This window comes from Argentina anserina, chromosome 5 (assembly GCF_933775445.1).
Source record: "Argentina anserina chromosome 5, drPotAnse1.1, whole genome shotgun sequence".
Lineage (NCBI taxonomy): Eukaryota > Viridiplantae > Streptophyta > Magnoliopsida > Rosales > Rosaceae > Argentina > Argentina anserina.
This window is the reverse complement of record NC_065876.1, coordinates 18,566,547-18,584,869: the sequence shown is the minus strand read 5'-3', so window position 1 is coordinate 18,584,869 and position 18,323 is coordinate 18,566,547. Positions and strand designations below refer to the sequence as shown.

At 35.0% G+C, this 18,323-nt stretch overlaps 1 long non-coding RNA gene and 1 pseudogene across 1 annotated transcript; both read left to right on the top strand.

The window, feature by feature from the left end:
- Positions 1-14,910, top strand: part of LOC126795667 (receptor-like protein 52) — a 54,019-nt pseudogene extending 39,109 nt beyond the window's left edge.
- A 2,019-nt stretch (positions 14,911-16,929) lies between these two features.
- Positions 16,930-18,007, top strand: LOC126795941 (uncharacterized). Its single transcript, XR_007672274.1, has 4 exons — positions 16,930-17,058; positions 17,169-17,264; positions 17,345-17,569; positions 17,650-18,007. It is a non-coding gene; the product is annotated as an uncharacterized LOC126795941 (long non-coding RNA).
- The last annotated feature ends 316 nt before the right edge of the window (positions 18,008-18,323 follow it).

The window sequence follows — 18,323 nt, the reverse complement described above, 5'->3', positions numbered from 1 at the left end:
GTTCCTGAAAGGGACAAAGCGACAAGGAGAAATATGAGAAAGCAAGGAAGTTTAAGGTGCTTAGATGGAGATGAGCTATAAGAGTTTGATGTGGAAGCTTCTCAGAAAGGGATTGTCTACATTGATGAAGTTGATAAGATAATAATGGTCTGGTAAAAAATCAATGTGAGTTTTGTTACTCTTTATCAATGTGATTGAAAGAATTTTGTATTTTGGTGTAGGTCTTCCTTCACAGAACCTAAAAATGCTCTTTGTAAACAGTACAAGATGAGTTCGACATGAACAATGTAAGCATATGCCTTATATTTTTAACTCTGAAACCAGCTCTATATATGCTTTCATTATGTCTTTATATCACGACTATGATCATTTTTGCATAATTTAGTTATGTAAAAATGTTGTATGATACGGGCTAGCCTGAACTTGCAGGGAAAGCAGGGGGCTGGCGAAGGAGAGTGTTTGCAGGAAGAGTTAGAGCTCCAATCCGGATTCATTGGTTTGTGATATCTTTTTCTCCATGTATGAAAGATATGCTCATATAAAATATAGTAGTTTGAAATTGAAGTCTTGGTATGCCCTTCCAACATGTGTAGCAATTCTAGATTAGAACATGGATCTTTTGCCTTGTGCCATCAAGACCACGAATATGTTATACACCCATAGCAGCAGTGAGACCCTCTTTGGCAGTTTACAAGCATATTTACTGCCTTTCAGCAGAAATAGACCTATTTAGCTCAACTTAAATTAAGAATATGGTGCGGAAATTTTAATTACAGTAATTTGTTATATGATAATGTGGAAAACTATTCAATGCAGGATTACACAGGAGCTATCAGGGATGCACACACTAAGGATTTTACAAGTAGGGATCCTGCAAAGCAGCAAATAGCTGTTGCTACGATAAAATTTGGGTTTTGATTGTTGGGTTTCTTTCTTCTTTTGGGTTGGTGGATTATTTTATTTCTGATTGATAAGTTTTCGAAATTTGGCACCACGGTATATTTTTGTTGCTCTGGAGTTTTCTTCTTTTGTGTGTGTATGGTGTTCTTACCAATGCAGGATTACACAGGATCTATCGGGGATGCACACACTAAGGATTTTACAAGTAGGGATCCTGCAAAGCAGCAAATAGTTGTTGCTACCTTAAAATTTGGGTTTTGATTGTTGGGTTTCTTTCTTCTTTTGGGTTGGTGGATTATTTTATTTCTGATTGATAAGTTTTCGAAATTTGGCACCACGGTATATTTTTGTTGCTCTGGAGTTTTCTTCTTTTGTGTGTGTATGGTGTTCTTACCATAAATATAAGTGTTTTCGATTGCTGGGTTTTTTTACTTCTTTGGCAGATTCCAAGCTTTGTGGCTTGAAAAATTGCAGTTTGTTGTTGATTCTATCTCTATATATGTTACTGCACTTTCAATAGAACAGGGATTTTTAATACTGTCTTGAATTGAGTCATTATATCTCTCTTGAATCTTTCGATAACTGTACTGCTACCTAAATGACTGCTTAGGAAAAGATTAAAGGCTTATATTGATGTAAACAATTTGCTTGGATACTATCCCTTTGTCATTTTGTATTTATTCTGGAATTTGCTAGTTCAATTATTTTGTGTTCTTCTCCTAATCTTAACGCTCTTTTGGTGGCGCCTTCTCTTGCCTCTTCCCTGATGGATCTCGGGTTGGGCCTTTTGCTTTATCTTATCCATTTATTTAATGAACAACAGAACATAACTGTTGTGGATTGAGCGCTTGGCCAAAAGAAGAGCGCAGCACAATGCCTTTTTGGAAGAAGGTGTAAGTAAAATTGCGTCTTCATTTATGTTAATTACAATTGTGTCAATGCTATTTCTGAATTGTGTTTTCCTGGTATGTTCTTAATCTCTTAATGGTGGTTCTTATGTTGATGCATGAAGCATTTATTTTGTTTGATTTATGGATAGTTACATGGTTATACGTAATGCTTTGATTGACTAGTATTGGTATTTAGTTTACAGTAATTAGGTGAAAGAAATTATCTTTCAGCTTTTAATAGCTATACAACTAATATATGTACTTGGTTTAATTAGGAGGATCACCCAAATTTATGCTGAAAGAAGCTAGGCTGGCAAACGTGCCTTTGCTCTCCGGCCTATACTGAAAATGATACAGCAAGTCTGAATATTGCTGTTTACAAAATGCAAGTCATGAAAGATGAAGCCCAGATCTGCAATGGTAAGTGCAAAGTACTTGAGAGACGATTTCTAATTATTACAATTTAGAATATGCAGATGCCCATTTTTCTATGTCATTAATAAAAGTCATTTAATTATTAAAAGTCATTCGTCTGGTTTCTGTTGTATGGTTATCAGGTTGTGGATCAACTGTTGTCAATTACCAGTGTTTCAGCTGCGAACATTTACAGGCCAAAGAGATGCATCCACATTCCTTCGATGAAAAAAATCTAGGTAACTGATTTGATATATGTGCTTTTGTTTTATGAATGTGTTCTGATTTTCATATAATAGATACATTGAACTTATACTGAATTTGCGGGGAGAGGAAATCATTATTTGTTTATTGATACTGAATTTGCTAACTATTAATATTAAAGCCAAGAGACAGAATATTTTTACTATTGATTACTAATTTATAGCTGAGATCTTTATACTTTCTGCATTATTAATGTAAGTGTCTAATTATTTATGGTTCTGAGATGTTTATACAATGGTGTCATTTTCCCACCTCCTTACACGCCACACGGGGTGAAGATGTTTTACAATGGCAAGCCAGTCAAACCTGAATTCTGAACAAGAGGAGGTTTCTTTCTCTGGCTAATCTATTTTCTCCTTGACAGGTCGCTTAAGTTTTTATTTCTAAAAGTTATTAGACTGACAGTGATGATAGATACAGAATATGTGCAGAAACAAACGTTCATAGACAACTTCTAGAATGAGTGGCGTAAGTTGCTTGGGAAGAATCATGTGGTTCAAAATTTGGAAGACCTAGATCAAAGAATTTGGGTACAGTTTTGAATTCTCTCTGCCTTTATCTTCATTGCTTGAAGATATTTGGTATGGGTTTGATCTTTTGTAATTTGATTTTGCAGGAAATGAGTAATCAAGAACTGGGTTGCACTAGGGCTTCAACAATCAGGTTCGTCGGTTTCATGTTTGATAAGTTTTTGAAATTTGGCAGCATCGTATATTTTTGTTGTTCTGGAGTCCTTCATGTACTGTATACTTTTATATTATGATAAATTGAAAGGTACATTTATTCCTTTTTGTTGAATACTGTACTCAAAAATACTTGTTACTGACAGAGGGACAGCCAGAGAGTATTCTTCAGAGCATAGAAAGCATGGTTTGTTTGTATATAGCAAAGGTAAAACGTAAAACAAAAGCTCCTTCCCCTCAAAATTTAGAGGGAGCTTCAAATTTGATAGAGTATCTTTATATGTCCAACTTCTGGAAGCTACTTTGTTTTGTATACATTACTTGATATGTCATGCTATTCTTGTAGTATTTTTGTAGTGGTATCTGTGATTTCATTTAATTACTACGATATCCTAGTCATATTTGACATAATGTTCATGATAAGCATATAAATCAATCAGACTATTTACTTAAATACTCTCTTTCTCTACAAAAATAGAATGCTCTTTAATAACTGAGGTTTCATAAATCTTGTTAGTTATGGCCTTATGGATTTCTTACTGTAGTGGTAGAAACCATAGATAGTTCTTAAATTGGAATCCAAGTATTGTGAGCATGATCGTCTTTTTTGTATTTTTCTCACCTAGAATTTCTTTATATGCTCTGACCTCCTAATCATATGGTATTATATCTTTGAAGTATATTGAAACTTGTGCCATGTTTTTATATTTGCGGAAATATGAAACTAGTGCTTATAAAAAAAAAGAGAATTGGTAAGTTTTTGAGAAAATCTTTCCTGGAATTTTTTTGGGTCATGGGCTGGATAAGACTGGTGGATGGTACCTTTATTGTATTGGGGGTTTCCAGGTTCTTGGATTTGATTGTTCCTTTCATGTTGGGTGATTCTAATTCTAGTCCTTCTCCTGAATTGGTTAGCCAAAATCAGTGGTCTAGATTTCCCTTTTTTTTTCTAGGGTGATGTTATCAGATGGCAAGAGAAGTTGGTCCTGCAGTCAAGCAGTCTCAAGCCAAGAAAGTACAGTTGGCTACAAGCATGAAGGATTGGGATAGAATTGTAAAGCTCGGAAGAAAGGACCTCAACCCTTTTCGGGAAGACTGTGGTTGGATCTTTGTTGGATCTCTTCCGTCTCGCCGTCAAAGGTAACTCTCTAACCAACTTCTTAAATGCTTTTTACAGTTTTCTGTACAATTATAACATATGGATTCGGGGATAAGTTTGATTTCTTTTGCAGTAGTGTTTTTCTCTCTGTTATCTGATTTTAGAACTGTCCATGAGGTTGTTCATTGCTTAATTACAGTTGAGACTGATATGCTTGATTTAAATCAACACAGATTGCAAGAATTATTCAACTACGCCAATTTTAGAACTTTCAACTTTTGCTGTTACTCTATAATTTTAGAATGGTAGTGTTCAACTGTTCACGGTGCTGTTCAATGTTATTGTTATTTTCAAGTTTGCATTGCCTTTTATTTTGGGCACCTGTTGCGATGGAAGATGATTTGGGTGATTTGGGGTTACCACAACCAAGATCTGATATCTGATATTTGTTTGCATATCTGACTCTCTTCCCTTCTCCACCGGATTGTTCGTCAGTCTATTGCAAATCGGCACCCAAAATCGTGTGAGTTTCTTATCTTCCTGTTGGGTTTGGTTGAATTTGTTTAGTACTTGATCAAATAATTTGATTAAGGTGGGTCTTCCAAATGACTTGGTTTTCAGATTTAGGAAACTAAGCTCTGCAAATTTTAGTTTTTCTTAATCCTTCGTGGTTCTTTTTTAATCCGATTTCAATGTCATTTGATTTTGGGTATTGAGTTTCTGGGTTTTCAGGTTACTATTGGTGCTAGGATGAATATCAATTTTTCTTTTTGGAGAGCCTTCTATGCCATGGGCATGTGGTTCCTGATAAACCAAGTAACATGTAAGAATGAAAAGCAGACGATCATATTCACGGAAAATTGGAAATAGCTTTTGAGTGTCAGTATTGACTGAATGATCATATCGATCTATTTGTTGTAAATAGATCTCACTCCCTTCTCTAATCGTATATTCTCTACCAGATTCTTATCTTGATGTCGAAATTTTCTTGATTGAGATTATACAGATCATGATTGATTGATTTTCCACTTTGGCCATGCAGAAAGGTGGAAATTGCCTTGCGCTTTGGGTGATGGAAAATTTGATTTGGGTGAGGGTTCTGTGTTGTTTTCAATCACACATTATAGATATTAAATCACGCGTTATTTGATGATCTCCCTTTGGTTGTAATTTCTGATGTGTAGGTGAGGCTTTGATTCACAGTAAATTAGGGTGACATTGGCTTCAATTAAAAGATAAGAACCAATTCGTAAACCAATATATGTATTACTTGGTCGATTAGCTTGATTATGATTTTAATTAGTAATTATGAGCTGCATAATTAAAAGGTAAGAACCAATTCGTAAACCAGTATATGTATTACTTGGTCGATTAGCTTGATTATGATTTTAATTAGTAATTATGAGCTGCATATGTGTTGAACCATTCAGGTAGATAGTGAGGAACATATGGTCCTAAACTACAGAATGCCAAAAGGAACTGCATCACTATTTCAATATCTCTGGCCTTAATAACTTGAAATAGTGACTTGAACTCCAAAACACTACTAGGTAACGATTAATCAAATATGCAGCAGTATGAATAGCATACGACCAGAATCATTTTGGAACATTAGCCTGTAACATGAGACATCTGGTTTTTTCAAGTAGATCTTTATTCTTCCTCTCAGATATTCCATTCTGCTGAGGTGTTCCAACACAAGATGTTTGATGATAAATGCCATGATCACTGAGATATTGAGTAAATTTTTTTGAAGTATACTCTGTGCCATTATCTGATCTTAATCTGCAGATATTAAAAGAAACTTGTTGCTGTAGATTGGTTTGTTTATTAGGTATTTGTTTTTTTAGTATTTGTTGGCTAGTTATGATTTGTGAGCATAAACTGATAATTTGATCAATTTTTTGCTTCTATTTTATTCGATTTTTCATTCTATTGGTTGTTAGGGAATTAAGGAGTTTGTGATTTGGTGGGTTTATTTGTTCGTTGTTTCCTTTTCAGCTTTGAATATAACTTTTTCTTATTTTCATCTGCAGTTTCAGCCTTCGCATACACAGTCAATCCGATCCTTTTAAATATTTGGTTGAGTTGTTAACCCTTTTCTTATATTGCTGTCTTCGCAGCAATTCTGTGTTTTGGCATGTATTACTTCTAACACTTATGCTCACAAAGGCTTCAAAATGCATACTTAGGATGTCATATGCTTTACTTTAAGAACCTAATAGTTTCAAACTGATGAGGTGTGTGTTGGTTTTCTGATGAAGTGTGTATACTGTGCACATGAATCTTATTTTCAATCTATGATAGTGTTTTTTTTTCATGTATTTTTGTTTCTTCTGTGGTGCTATATTAGTAAACTTTATCTTTTCATGAGGGCTGTAGTTAGTTAAAATATGTAGGGTTGGTAATTATGATTTGAAGTTCCTGTGTACAAAATATTATGACTTTTTTTTAGAAAGTTCCTGTGTTTCGAGGACCAACCTAACTCTATATCAAAATAGCCTGGTTGATATCATACATGTGGTATTTACTATTTTGGTATCATGTGTTTGTCGATAGAGATTCTCTTTTGTGAATTTATTGTAATTTTGTTTTCTGTAACTCCCACTATCTCTAATTTGGCTTTTGTTGCACTAGCTGTTTAATCTCTCTATTTAACTTGCTGCGAAGTTAAAGGTGATTTTTTTACCTGTCTTGCATGTTCTGATTCTTATGCAGCCTTGAATGTTTAACAAGATGAGAGCCGCTCTAGCTTCCATGTGGAGCTGCAGCAGCAAGGTTGGCAATTTGAAAAGAATATCTGAACCACCTTAATGAATATTTGAAAGTTTTATCTCTTGCTTCTCTTTGTATGTTATAACCTGAAAAGTAGTTTCTCTAAAAGAATGAGATTAGAGATGAAACCAAATTGCGTAGATACCGAAGTTGATGAATGATTTTCGGGATCATTGATCAGAGAAGATGTGGTATCTTTCAATGTATTGGTAGATCGTAGAGAATACTTTCCTAAAGACCAAAGATTGTGCAAGATGCTGGAATTTCTTTAGTATATTTGATAATAGTGAGGAGGCACTTTATCGTATCAACATCATACATTCTTTTCCCTTTTCCAATTGCTCCTTGCAGTTTAGTGTTCACTGAAAGTTAATGAAACAGACATATAGAGACAATTATGTATAATTCAAGTGTGTTAAATTCCTAGCATAAATCTACTGCTCCTGTCACCTTCATTTAATTGATGTCGAAGATGTCGAAGCCTTCCACTGATTTTATCAACAAAAGATCACAACAATATCATAGCTAGACTAAGGAATGAGATTTCTTGCAGATTCTTATAGGAAAAGGGAAACTATGGGTCAAAAGATTTGGGAGATCAACATCAGGCTGCTACACTGCGTGATGAAATATGAAAGCCTGTCATGGTTGAGTATTTTATGCATCCAAAATATGATTTTTATTTTTATTTTTATCTATTTTCAATAGATAAGAACGCTATTATTATTATATTTTTCCTTGGTGTTGGAATTTGAATATCCGATTTACTGCAGCTGGAAATGCTGTAGGGAATAACAATAATCTTGCTAAGGTGCCCAAATTTCGCCTGCTTTCTCTGGTCTTGATAAGTACCAGACTATCAGAGGTGAACTTATTTGAACTTTTTTGCTTTATTTTCTTTATAGCTCTGACATGAAGAAGAAGGTAAAGAGAAAGTAGAAGCCACAGTCAGGGAACTTGAAAAACAGATAAGTGGTCTACATTAAGCTATATCATAATGTCTTTGTGGGGCTTGGTATATGGATAATTGTGCTGTGTGCAAATTTTCAGGCTGCTGCTCTGGGAGAAGGTTTGTCATTGGAAGCTAAACCTTTAAGCATGTATGCGTATATTCTGACAATATTCATGCACTGATAAAAGCATTTAGTGTCATGGTATTCATTTACTGTGTACTTTTATATTATGATAAATTGAAAGGTACATTTATTTCTTTTTTGTTGAATACTGTACTAAAAAAAACTTGTTACTGATAGAGGGACAGCCAGAGAGTATTGTTCAGAGCATAGAAAGCATAGTTTGTTTGTATATAGCAAAGGTAAAACGTAAAACAAAAGCTCCTTCCCCTCAAAATTTAGAGGGAGCTTCAAATTTGATAGAGTATCTTTATATGTCAAACTTATGGAAGCTACTTTGTTTTGTATACATTACTTGATATGTCATGCTGTTCTTGTAGTATTTTTTGTATTGGTATCTGTGATTTCATTTAATTACTACGATATCCTAGTCATATTTGACATAATGTTCATCAGATGCATATAAATCAATCAGAGTATTTACTTAAATACTCTCTTTCTCTACAAAAATAGAATGCTCTTTGATAACTGAGGTTTCATAAATCTTGTTAGTTATGGCCTTATGGATTTCTTACTGTAGTGGTAGAAACCATAGATAGTTCTTAAATTGGAATCCAAGTATTGTGAGCATGATCGTCTTTTTTGTGTTTTTCTCACCTAGAATTTATGTATGTGCTCTGACCTCCTAATCATATGGTATTATATCTTTGAAGTATATTGAAACTTGTGCCATGTTTTTATATTTGCGGAAATATGAAACTAGTGCTTATAAAAGAGTAAGAGAATTGGTAAGTTTTTGAGAAAAACTTTCCTGGAATATTTTTGGCTCATGGGCTGGATCAGACTGGTGGATGATAAGTTTATTGTATTCGGGGTTTCCTTGTTTTTGGATTTGATTGTTCCTTTCATGTTGGGTGATTCTAATTCTAGTTCTTCTGCTGAGTTGGTTAGCCAAAATCAGTGGTCTAGATTTCCCATTTTTTTTCTAGGGTGATGTTATCAGATAGACAGAGAAGTTGGTCCTATAGTCAAGCAGTCTCAAGCCAAGAAAGTACAGTAGGCTACAAGCATGAAGGATTGGGATAGAATTGTAAAGCTCGGAAGAAGGGACCTCAACCCTTTTCGGGAAGAAACTGTGGTTGAAGATGCGAGGCATAAGGAGAATGATGATGAAGAAGAAAACAGGAATGTGGAAGATATCGGTAATGTAGGAGGCAGTGGAGAAGACCAGGGAAATGAAAATGAGCAACCAGAAGTTGAAGAGACAACATATGATCATGTGGATTCCAGAGAAGGAGATAAAGCAACGGAAGTGACAAGAGAAACTAGTAATCATGTGGATTCAAGAGAAGGAGATAAAGCAACGGAAGTGACAAGAGAAACTAGTAATGAGGAGAGCACTGGAAATGAAAATGAAGAGATCAAGGATGATGCAGATGGAAAAACAAAGAATGAAGATGTCAAAGAAAATTACGCCCATGCTAATGACATGCACACATATTCGGTGCCAATTGCACAAAATTGGTTTGTAAGCATGGAGGTAAATATTCTTTATGAAATTTTTGTCTAATATATTTTACATAATCACTATATAAGTTTTTCCCTGATCATGATCTTAAAGCAGCGAAGGATATGTAATGTTTTTTTTTAATTCCTTTAACAATGCACACAGTTTTTGTAGGTTTGGTTGATGACTTTGTTCATGTCAAGTTCTGATGTGTTTATTGCTTTGGTCATTTACTCATTGTTTTTACTTTTGATTAACTTGAGATGGAATAAGCTGCAATATGTCATTCATCCTGAGATTGGTGAATTGAAGAGTTAACCCATCTGTGAGTGAATTTAGATTCCTTCCTGTGAATTTGATTTTGCTTCCTTTGAATTATTTTATTTTGACTTGACTATATGCTGTTCAGAAACATCATGAATTTATACTTGTGCAGGTATCTAAGCTTCAACTGCTTCAAAGGGGAAATTCCTAAGGAGCTTGCTAATCTTCCAGTTCTTCTCTATCTCTATCCGCAAGAAAATCGTCTTATTGGGCGAATTCCAGCAGAACTAGGAACTCTGCCAAATCTTCGGCATTTGTAAGTTTCATTCCTCTGCTCGTGGTGTTGCGATAAGGATCTGTATCTGATTACTGATGCGTCATTGGAATACTGTTTGTTGATAGGGATGTCGGTAACAATCATTTGGTGGGTACTGTTACAGAACTCGCACGCATTGAGGGTTGTTCCCGGCTTTGCGTAACCTGTAAGTTAATTTAAGTTTTGTGAATACAGTCACTTCCATCTCCCATCTAACTGAAGTGACAAATTAAGCGGTTCTTTTCGCAAATGTGATATGTAGTTACCTGAACTACAATTTTCTTACTAGAGGAATTCCAGCTCAGCTTGCCAACTTGACCAACTTGGAAATCTTGTATGCATCCTTACCTCTTCTCTCCTGTCTACATATTATTGCCTTTGAAGCCATATGTATAGTTTTAATGTAGAAACTAAATTCTCTTATGTCATGTTGGGTTGAATTTTGTTGGCTATAGGCACCTGTTTTACAAAGATGTCTAGGATTGTACCGTTATCAATATCTCATATTCCTCGATTGATATACTTGTAAGTCTCCTGCTCTAGTCTGTTATTTATGTTTGTGCGGACATACATCTGTTTTTTCAAATGCATATGTTTCTACTGAATGGAACTTTGGGCATAAAATTCTAAGCAACCAGATATCTATTAAGGATTATGTTTATGCTATCTCTTAATAGTTGAATTACTTTTGGTGTTGCTGTGCTCGAATGATCTGTTAAAGGAATTAAAGCTTTCTAAAAACACTGACATTGTATCTAATTTTTGGATCTCTTCCTTGTAAACCGCTCAGTGTCACTATGTCTTCGTCTTTGTTGGATCTCTTCCATCTCGCCGTCGAAGGTAACTCTCTAACCAACTTCTGATATGCTTTTTACAGTTTTCTGTACAATTATAACATATGGATTCGGGGATAAGGTTGATTTCTTTTGCAGTAGTGTTTTTCTCTCTGTTATCTGATTTTAGAACTGTCCATGAGGTTGTTCATTGCTTAATTACAGTTGAGACTGATATGCTTGATTTAAATCAACACAGATTGCAAGAATTATTCAACTACGCTAATTTTAGAATTTTCAACTTTTGCTGTTACTCTATAATTTTAGAATGGTAGTGTTCAACTGTTCATGGTGCTGTTCATTGTTATTGTTATTTTCATGTTTGCCATTGCCTTTTATTTTGGGCACCTGTTGCGATGGAAGATGATTTGGGCGATTTGGGGTTACCACAACCAACATCTGATATCTGATATTTGTTTGCACATCTGACTCTCTTCCCTTCTCCACCGGATTGTTCGTCAGTCTATTGCAAATCGGCACCCAAAATCGTGTGAGTTTCTTATCTTCCTGTTGGTTTTGGGTTGAATTTGTTGATTACTTGATCAAATAATTTGATTAAGGTGGGTCTTCCAAATTTTAGGAAACTAAAATTTGATCAAATAATCAGATTTAGGAAACTAAGCTCTGCAAATTTTAGTTTTTCTTAATCCTTCGTGGTTCTTTTTTAATCCGATTTCAATGTCAATTTGATTTTGGGTATTGAGTTTCTGGGTTTTCAAGTTACTATTGGTGCTAGGATGAATATCAATTTTTCTTTTTGGAGAGCCTTCTATGCCATGGGCATGTGGTTCCTGATAAACCAAGTAACATGTAAGAATGAAAAGCAGACGATCATATTCATGGAAAATTGGAAATAGCTTTTGAGTGTCAGTATTGACTGAATGATCATATCGATCTATTTGTTGTAAATAGATCTCACTCCCTTCTCTCATCGTATATTCTCTACCAGATTCTTATCTTGATGTCAAAATTTTCTTGATTGAGATTATACAGATCATGATTGATTGATTTTCCACTTTGGTCATGCAGAAAGGTGGAAATTGACTTGCGCTTTGGGTGATGGAAAATTTGATTTGGGTGAGGGTTATGTGTTGTTTTCATTCACACGTTATAGATATTAAATCACGCGTTATTTGATGATCTCCCTTTGGTTGTAATTTCTGATGTGTAGGTGAGGCTTTGATTCACAGTAAATTAGGGTGACATTGGCTTCAATTAAAAGGTAAGAACCAATTCGTAAACCAGTATATGTATTACTTGGTCGATTAGCTTGATTATGATTTTAATTAGTAATTATGAGCTGCATAATTAAAAGGTAAGAACCAATTCGTAAACCAGTATATGTATTACTTGGTCGATTAGCTTGATTATGATTTTAATTAGTAATTATGAGCTGCATATGTGTTGAACCATTCAGGTAGATAGTGAGGAACATATGGTCCTAAACTACAGAATGCCAAAAGGAACTGCATCACTATTTCAATATCTCTGGCCTTAATAACTTGAAATAGCGACTTGAACTCCAAAACACTGCTAGGTAACGATTAATCAAATATGCAGCAGTATGAATAGCATACGACCAGAATCATTTTGGAACATTAGCCTGTAACATGAGACATCTGGTTTTTTCAAGTAGATCTCTAATCTTCCTCTCAAATATTCCATTCTGCTGAGGTGTTCCAACACAAGATGTCTGATGATAAATGCCATGATCACTGAGATATTGAGTAAATGTTTTTGAAGTATACTCTGTGCCATTATCTGATCTTAATCTGCAGATATTAGAAGAAACTTGTTGCTGTAGATTGGTTTGTTTATTAGGTATTTGTTTTTTTAGTATTTGTTGGCTAGTTATGATTTGTGAGCATAAACGGATAATTTGATCAATTTTTTGCTTCTATTTTATTCGATTTTTCATTCTATTGGTTGTTAGGGAATTAAGGAGTTTGTGATTTGGTGGGTTTATTTGTTCGTTGTTTCCTTTTCAGCTTTGAATATAACTTTTTCTTATTTTCATCTGCAGTTTCAGCCTTCGCATACACAGTCAATCTGATCCTTTTAAATATTTGGTTGAGTTGTTAACCCTTTTCTTATCTTGCTGTCTTCGCAGCAATTCTGTGTTTTGGCATGTATTACTTCTTACACTTATGCTCACAAAGGCTTCAAAATGCATACTTAGGATGTCATATGCTTTACTTTAAGAACCTAATAGTTTCAAATTGATGAGGTGTGTGTTGGTTTTCTGATGAAGTGTGTATACTGTGCACATGAATCTTATTTTCAATCTATGATAGTGTTTCTTTTTCATGTATTTTTGTTTCTTCTGTTGTGCTATGTTAGTAAACTTTATCTTTTCATGAGGGCTGTAGTTAGTTAAAATATGTAAGGTTGGTAATTATGATTTGAAGTTCCTGTGTAGAAAATATTATGACTTTTTCTTAGAAAGTTCCTGTGTTTCGAGGACCAACCTAACTCTATATCAAAATAGCCTCGTTGATATCATACATGTGGTATTTACTATTTTGATATCATGTGTTTGTCGATAGAGATTCTCTTTTGTGAATTTATTGTAATTTTGTTTTCTGTAACTCCCACTATCTCTAATTTGGCTTTTGTTGCACCAGCTGTTTAATCTCTCTATTTAACTTGCTGCGAAGTTAAAGGTGATTTTTTTACCTGTCTTGCATGTTCTGATTCTTATGCAGCCTTGAATGTTTAACAAGATGAGAGCCGCTCTAGCTTCCATGTGGAGCTGCAGCAACAAGGTTGGAAATTTGAAAAGAATATCTGAACCACCTTAATGAATATTTGAAAGTTTTATTTGTTGCTTCTCTTTGTATGTTATAACCTGAAAAGTAGTTTCTCTAAAAGAATGAGATTAGAGATGAAACCAAACTGTGTAGATACCTAAGTTGATGAATGATTTTCAGGATCATTGATCAGAGAAGATGTGGTATCTTTCAATGTATTGGTAGATCGTAGAGAACACTTTCCTAAAGACCAAAGATTGTGCAAGATGCTGGGATTGCTTTAGTATATTTGATAATAGTGAGGAGGCACTTTATCGTATCAACATCATACATTCTTTTCTCTTTTCCAATTGCTCCTTGCAATTTAGTGTTCACTTAAAGTTAATGAAACAGACACATAGAGACAATTATGTATAATTCAAGTGTGTTAAATTCCTAGCATAAATCTACTGCTCCTGTCACCTTCATTTAATTGATGTCGAAGATGTCGAAGCCTTTCACTGATTTTATCAACAAAAGATCACAACAATATCATAGCTAGACTAAGGGATGAGATTTCTTGCAGATTCTTATAGGAAAAGGGAAACTATGAGTCAAAAGATTTGGGAGATCAACATCAGGTTGCTACACTGCGTGATGAAATATGAAAGCCTGTCATGGTTGAGTATTTTATGCATCCAAAATATGATTTTTATTTTTATTTTTATCTATTTTCAATAGATAAGAACACTATTATTATTATATTATTCCTTGGTGTTGGATTTTGAATATCTGATTTACTGCAGCTTGAAATGCTGTAGGGAATAACAATAATCTTGCTAAGGTGCCCGAATTCGCCTGCTTTCTCTGGCCTTGGTAAGTACCAGACTACCAGAGGTGAACTTATTTGAACTTATTTGCTTTATTTTCTTTGTAGCTCTGACATGAAGAAGGTAAAGAGAAAGTAGAAGCCACAATCAGGGAACTTGAAAAACAGATAAGTGGTCTACATTAAGCTATATCATAATGTCTTTGTGGGGCTTGGTATATGGATAATTGTGTTGTGTGCAAATTTTCAGGCTGCTGCTCTGGGAGAAGGTTTGTCATTGGAAGCTAAACCTTTAAGCATGTATGCGTATATTCTGACAATATTCATGCACTGATAAAAGCATAAAAAAATAGAGAAGCTAGCCAGACATGAAGAAGCTACAGTATCCAGGATAACTGATAACAAAAATATATTCACTCATCTAAGAGGTTGTGACTACTTAGGAGCCTGGATTAATACCATTTTTTCCTTCTGTATTTTGCTTCTGCCAGCCTCCCATTATGAATGCTAATTTTTTTTTCAAACCTGAGCATTTGAATATATGAATGTCTGTGTATTACCTGAAATTTGCTTACATGGGATTTGATGGGATTTTATTGAATATCATGTGGATGTTTACTCTCTATCAGCAATGGAGCCTGGAATAATACCATTTTTTCCTTCTGTATTTTGCTTCTACCAGCCTCCCATTATGAATGCTAATTTTTTTTTTCAAACCTGAGCATTTGAATATATGAATGTCTGTGTATTACCTGAAGTTTTCTTACATGGGATTTGATGGGATTTTATTGAATATCATGTGGATGTTTACTCTCTATCAGCAATGTGCGCATGTTTGTTTTTATTGTTTTTACAATCATTTAACACGACTGCTGCTTTGGGAAAAAGGTCTGTCACGAAATTTGCGTGTAACTCAATTTGATCAATTTAATAAAATAAGCTTGCTAATTATCTTTATTGGTTCTATTTCAGACCGATGTGTCACCATACTGCAGAGTTCTTTAGCTCTTAAAGCTGAAAGCAAAGCTAAGTTTGATGAATAGCAGGACTGTGTAGCAAAGCTGCAGAGCTGAAGTCATTACCAATGGTGAGCTACCCACTGGGTGAGAAAACACTCTCTGAGTAAGTGCTTTTCTGTCCTTGGTTCTTTTCATACATCTAAAATTTTCTTTGATTATTTTGAAATGGTCTTGATTGAGCTAAACCTTTTTGGGAAAGTGATTTGAAAAGCGCTGATTACATGTTAAGCTTCATTTAATTTCTAAATTTGATAAAGTAGTTGTGTTAGAACTTTTACCAAGTAAGATCATGTCATTTCAGTTTTGCAGACTTGCACTTTAGCGGTCCCAGCTGGCGGAGATTGATCTGATCTAAAAAGATTAAGCCAATTGATGTGGAATTGGCAAGATTTTTAGTTCTTTTACGGGATCTTCTTTTGCTAATCGGTACCCAGAATGTCTTAACCACCAAGTTGAACCCTCAATAATTCCTAAAAACTTGAGCCCTCACTTCATTTAGCATTTGACATAGCTCAGTCTCTTTTGTTCAAGATATGATGAGTGTGAGACCGGAAAAATGAAAATGCTTAATTTTCATCGTTTGTACAACTGTTTCCCAAAACAAAATACAACACCCGCAAACCCGCGACAAAGCACGGGCCTAAACCCTAGTCTATAGTACAGATATAGACAACTTATGAATTGCAACCTTTCTGGTCCTATGTTTACTCATTGATTATACCTAACAGATACCTTATAAAGAGACGAAGATGAGTGGAAGCCCTATGTATGTTTTCTCTCACAGTTTTTTTATGTGTAACTGGCCTAATGTCCAGTTGAGTGTTTATCCCAATGCACTAATTTTCAAGTGGTTCTGTGTAAAAATTGTGTTTCTCCATGGCCTTACTGTTAGAACATCTGTTGTCAATAGCAAGTCATGATCTTTTAACAACGGACTAACAAGGTGGTCGTTGCATGTCTATCCCGATCCTATGTGGTTTTGCATGTCACATGCACTTCAGATCAGTAATTAACTAAATTGATCAGTAGTGTCTTACACATGATGACAACTTTTTATATATGGTGATGATTTACCTGTCGGTTGCTTAACTGTCATGGAATATCTGTTGGTGCTGGAGAAAAAGGAAAAGAAAATGAAACAAGAGGAGAATATATGTGGGAAGTAGAAGAGAACGTTATTTTCTAACCTTGATTAATTTACTGTTTACTCTAGCTGACTGCTTATCTGCAATGAATTTTCCAACTATATGGCGATTTTAAGATGATTCTGAATATGGATATGCTTCTTGTGATCGATTTCCTGGAATCTTGATTTTAATGTGATATATATGATAGAAGCATAACTCTGTTCTTATTTGCAATTAGCATTACCCCTGTGGTTTCTGATCATTATTCCAATACAGGTTGGAAACTTCAGAGTTGAATCACTTGGAATGTTCTGAGGCCATGGCAAGCATCCCAAGGTCCGTTAGATTTTTTTTATTCTTCTTTTTTGTGATGTAATAACTAGTTAACGATGAGATAGTTTGATAGGCATTATCTGTTGAAGTGCTTACGTTGGTTCTGGTATTAGTCAGGAAAGCTGAAGAGGAGGATTCACCCAAGTGAAGTCACAATAAATATAGGAAAAAAATACCGAGATTCCCGAATGTCCCATTCCGGGTGAAAAGTTTGTTCTTCTTCTTCTTGTTCACTGTCTTGGTTGTATAGGAGTATGTTTTTTTCCTGATCTACTTGTCTTCTCTTCAGGAATAATTTTGAGGTTAACTTGGTACACTCTTTTATGCCGATGGCAAGAAGTTCAAATACGTATGTCTGGCAGCTAGTAGTTCTTTAAAGGACTAAGCGACGAGGAGAAATATGAGAGAGCAAGGAAGTTGAAGGTGCTTAAATGAAGATGAGCTATAAGAGTTTGATGTAGAAGCTGCTCAGAAGGGGATTGTCTACATTAATGAAGTTGATAAGATAATAAAGGTCTGGTAGAAAATCAGGTATTTAATTAAAAAAATTCCCATTTGTCCATCAATAATTAAAATACTGGTGCTCTTTTCCAGGCTGAGAGCTCAAATGGCGGCTGAGATGTATCTGGGTAGGGCGTCCACTTTTCCAGAACGCCTTTCTTCCTTATATGGCCATCACCATGACACCGTATGTCCAAAGAAGTATCACTCATTGCACTCAAGTCATCTTTATACACCAAGCTATGTGTTGTACAAGGAACGACAAAACTCTCCACTTGCAACGTCCAACGATCGATTCGTAAGCTTCCACTTCCCATCACCAATAAACTGGTGGAAACCTTGCCTGTCAAGAGCACTTGCAGACAATATGTTGACACGTAGATCAAGAACGTGCCTCACATCCTTCAATGTCATATGGTAACCCAGATTAGTCTCGATGCAAATATCTCTTATTCCCAAAATCTTTGAGTAGCTTGAATTGCCCATCTTTAACATCCCAAAGTCATCTGCCTTGTATGTAGAAAAGAGCTCAAAGTTGGAACTAACATGACAACTTGCACCTGTATCCACGAACCAATCATGACTATTGTCACCCACATATATACATTCTTGTAAAGTAAGAAGCTCATCTGAAACATCTGAAATACAAGCAGTATAGCCATTATCTTCACCATCTTAGTACTTGCCTTTCTTCTTGTTTTGTTTCCACTTTCGACACATCTGCTTCATGTGGCCCTTCTCGCCACAATAGTCACAATCGCCACTAA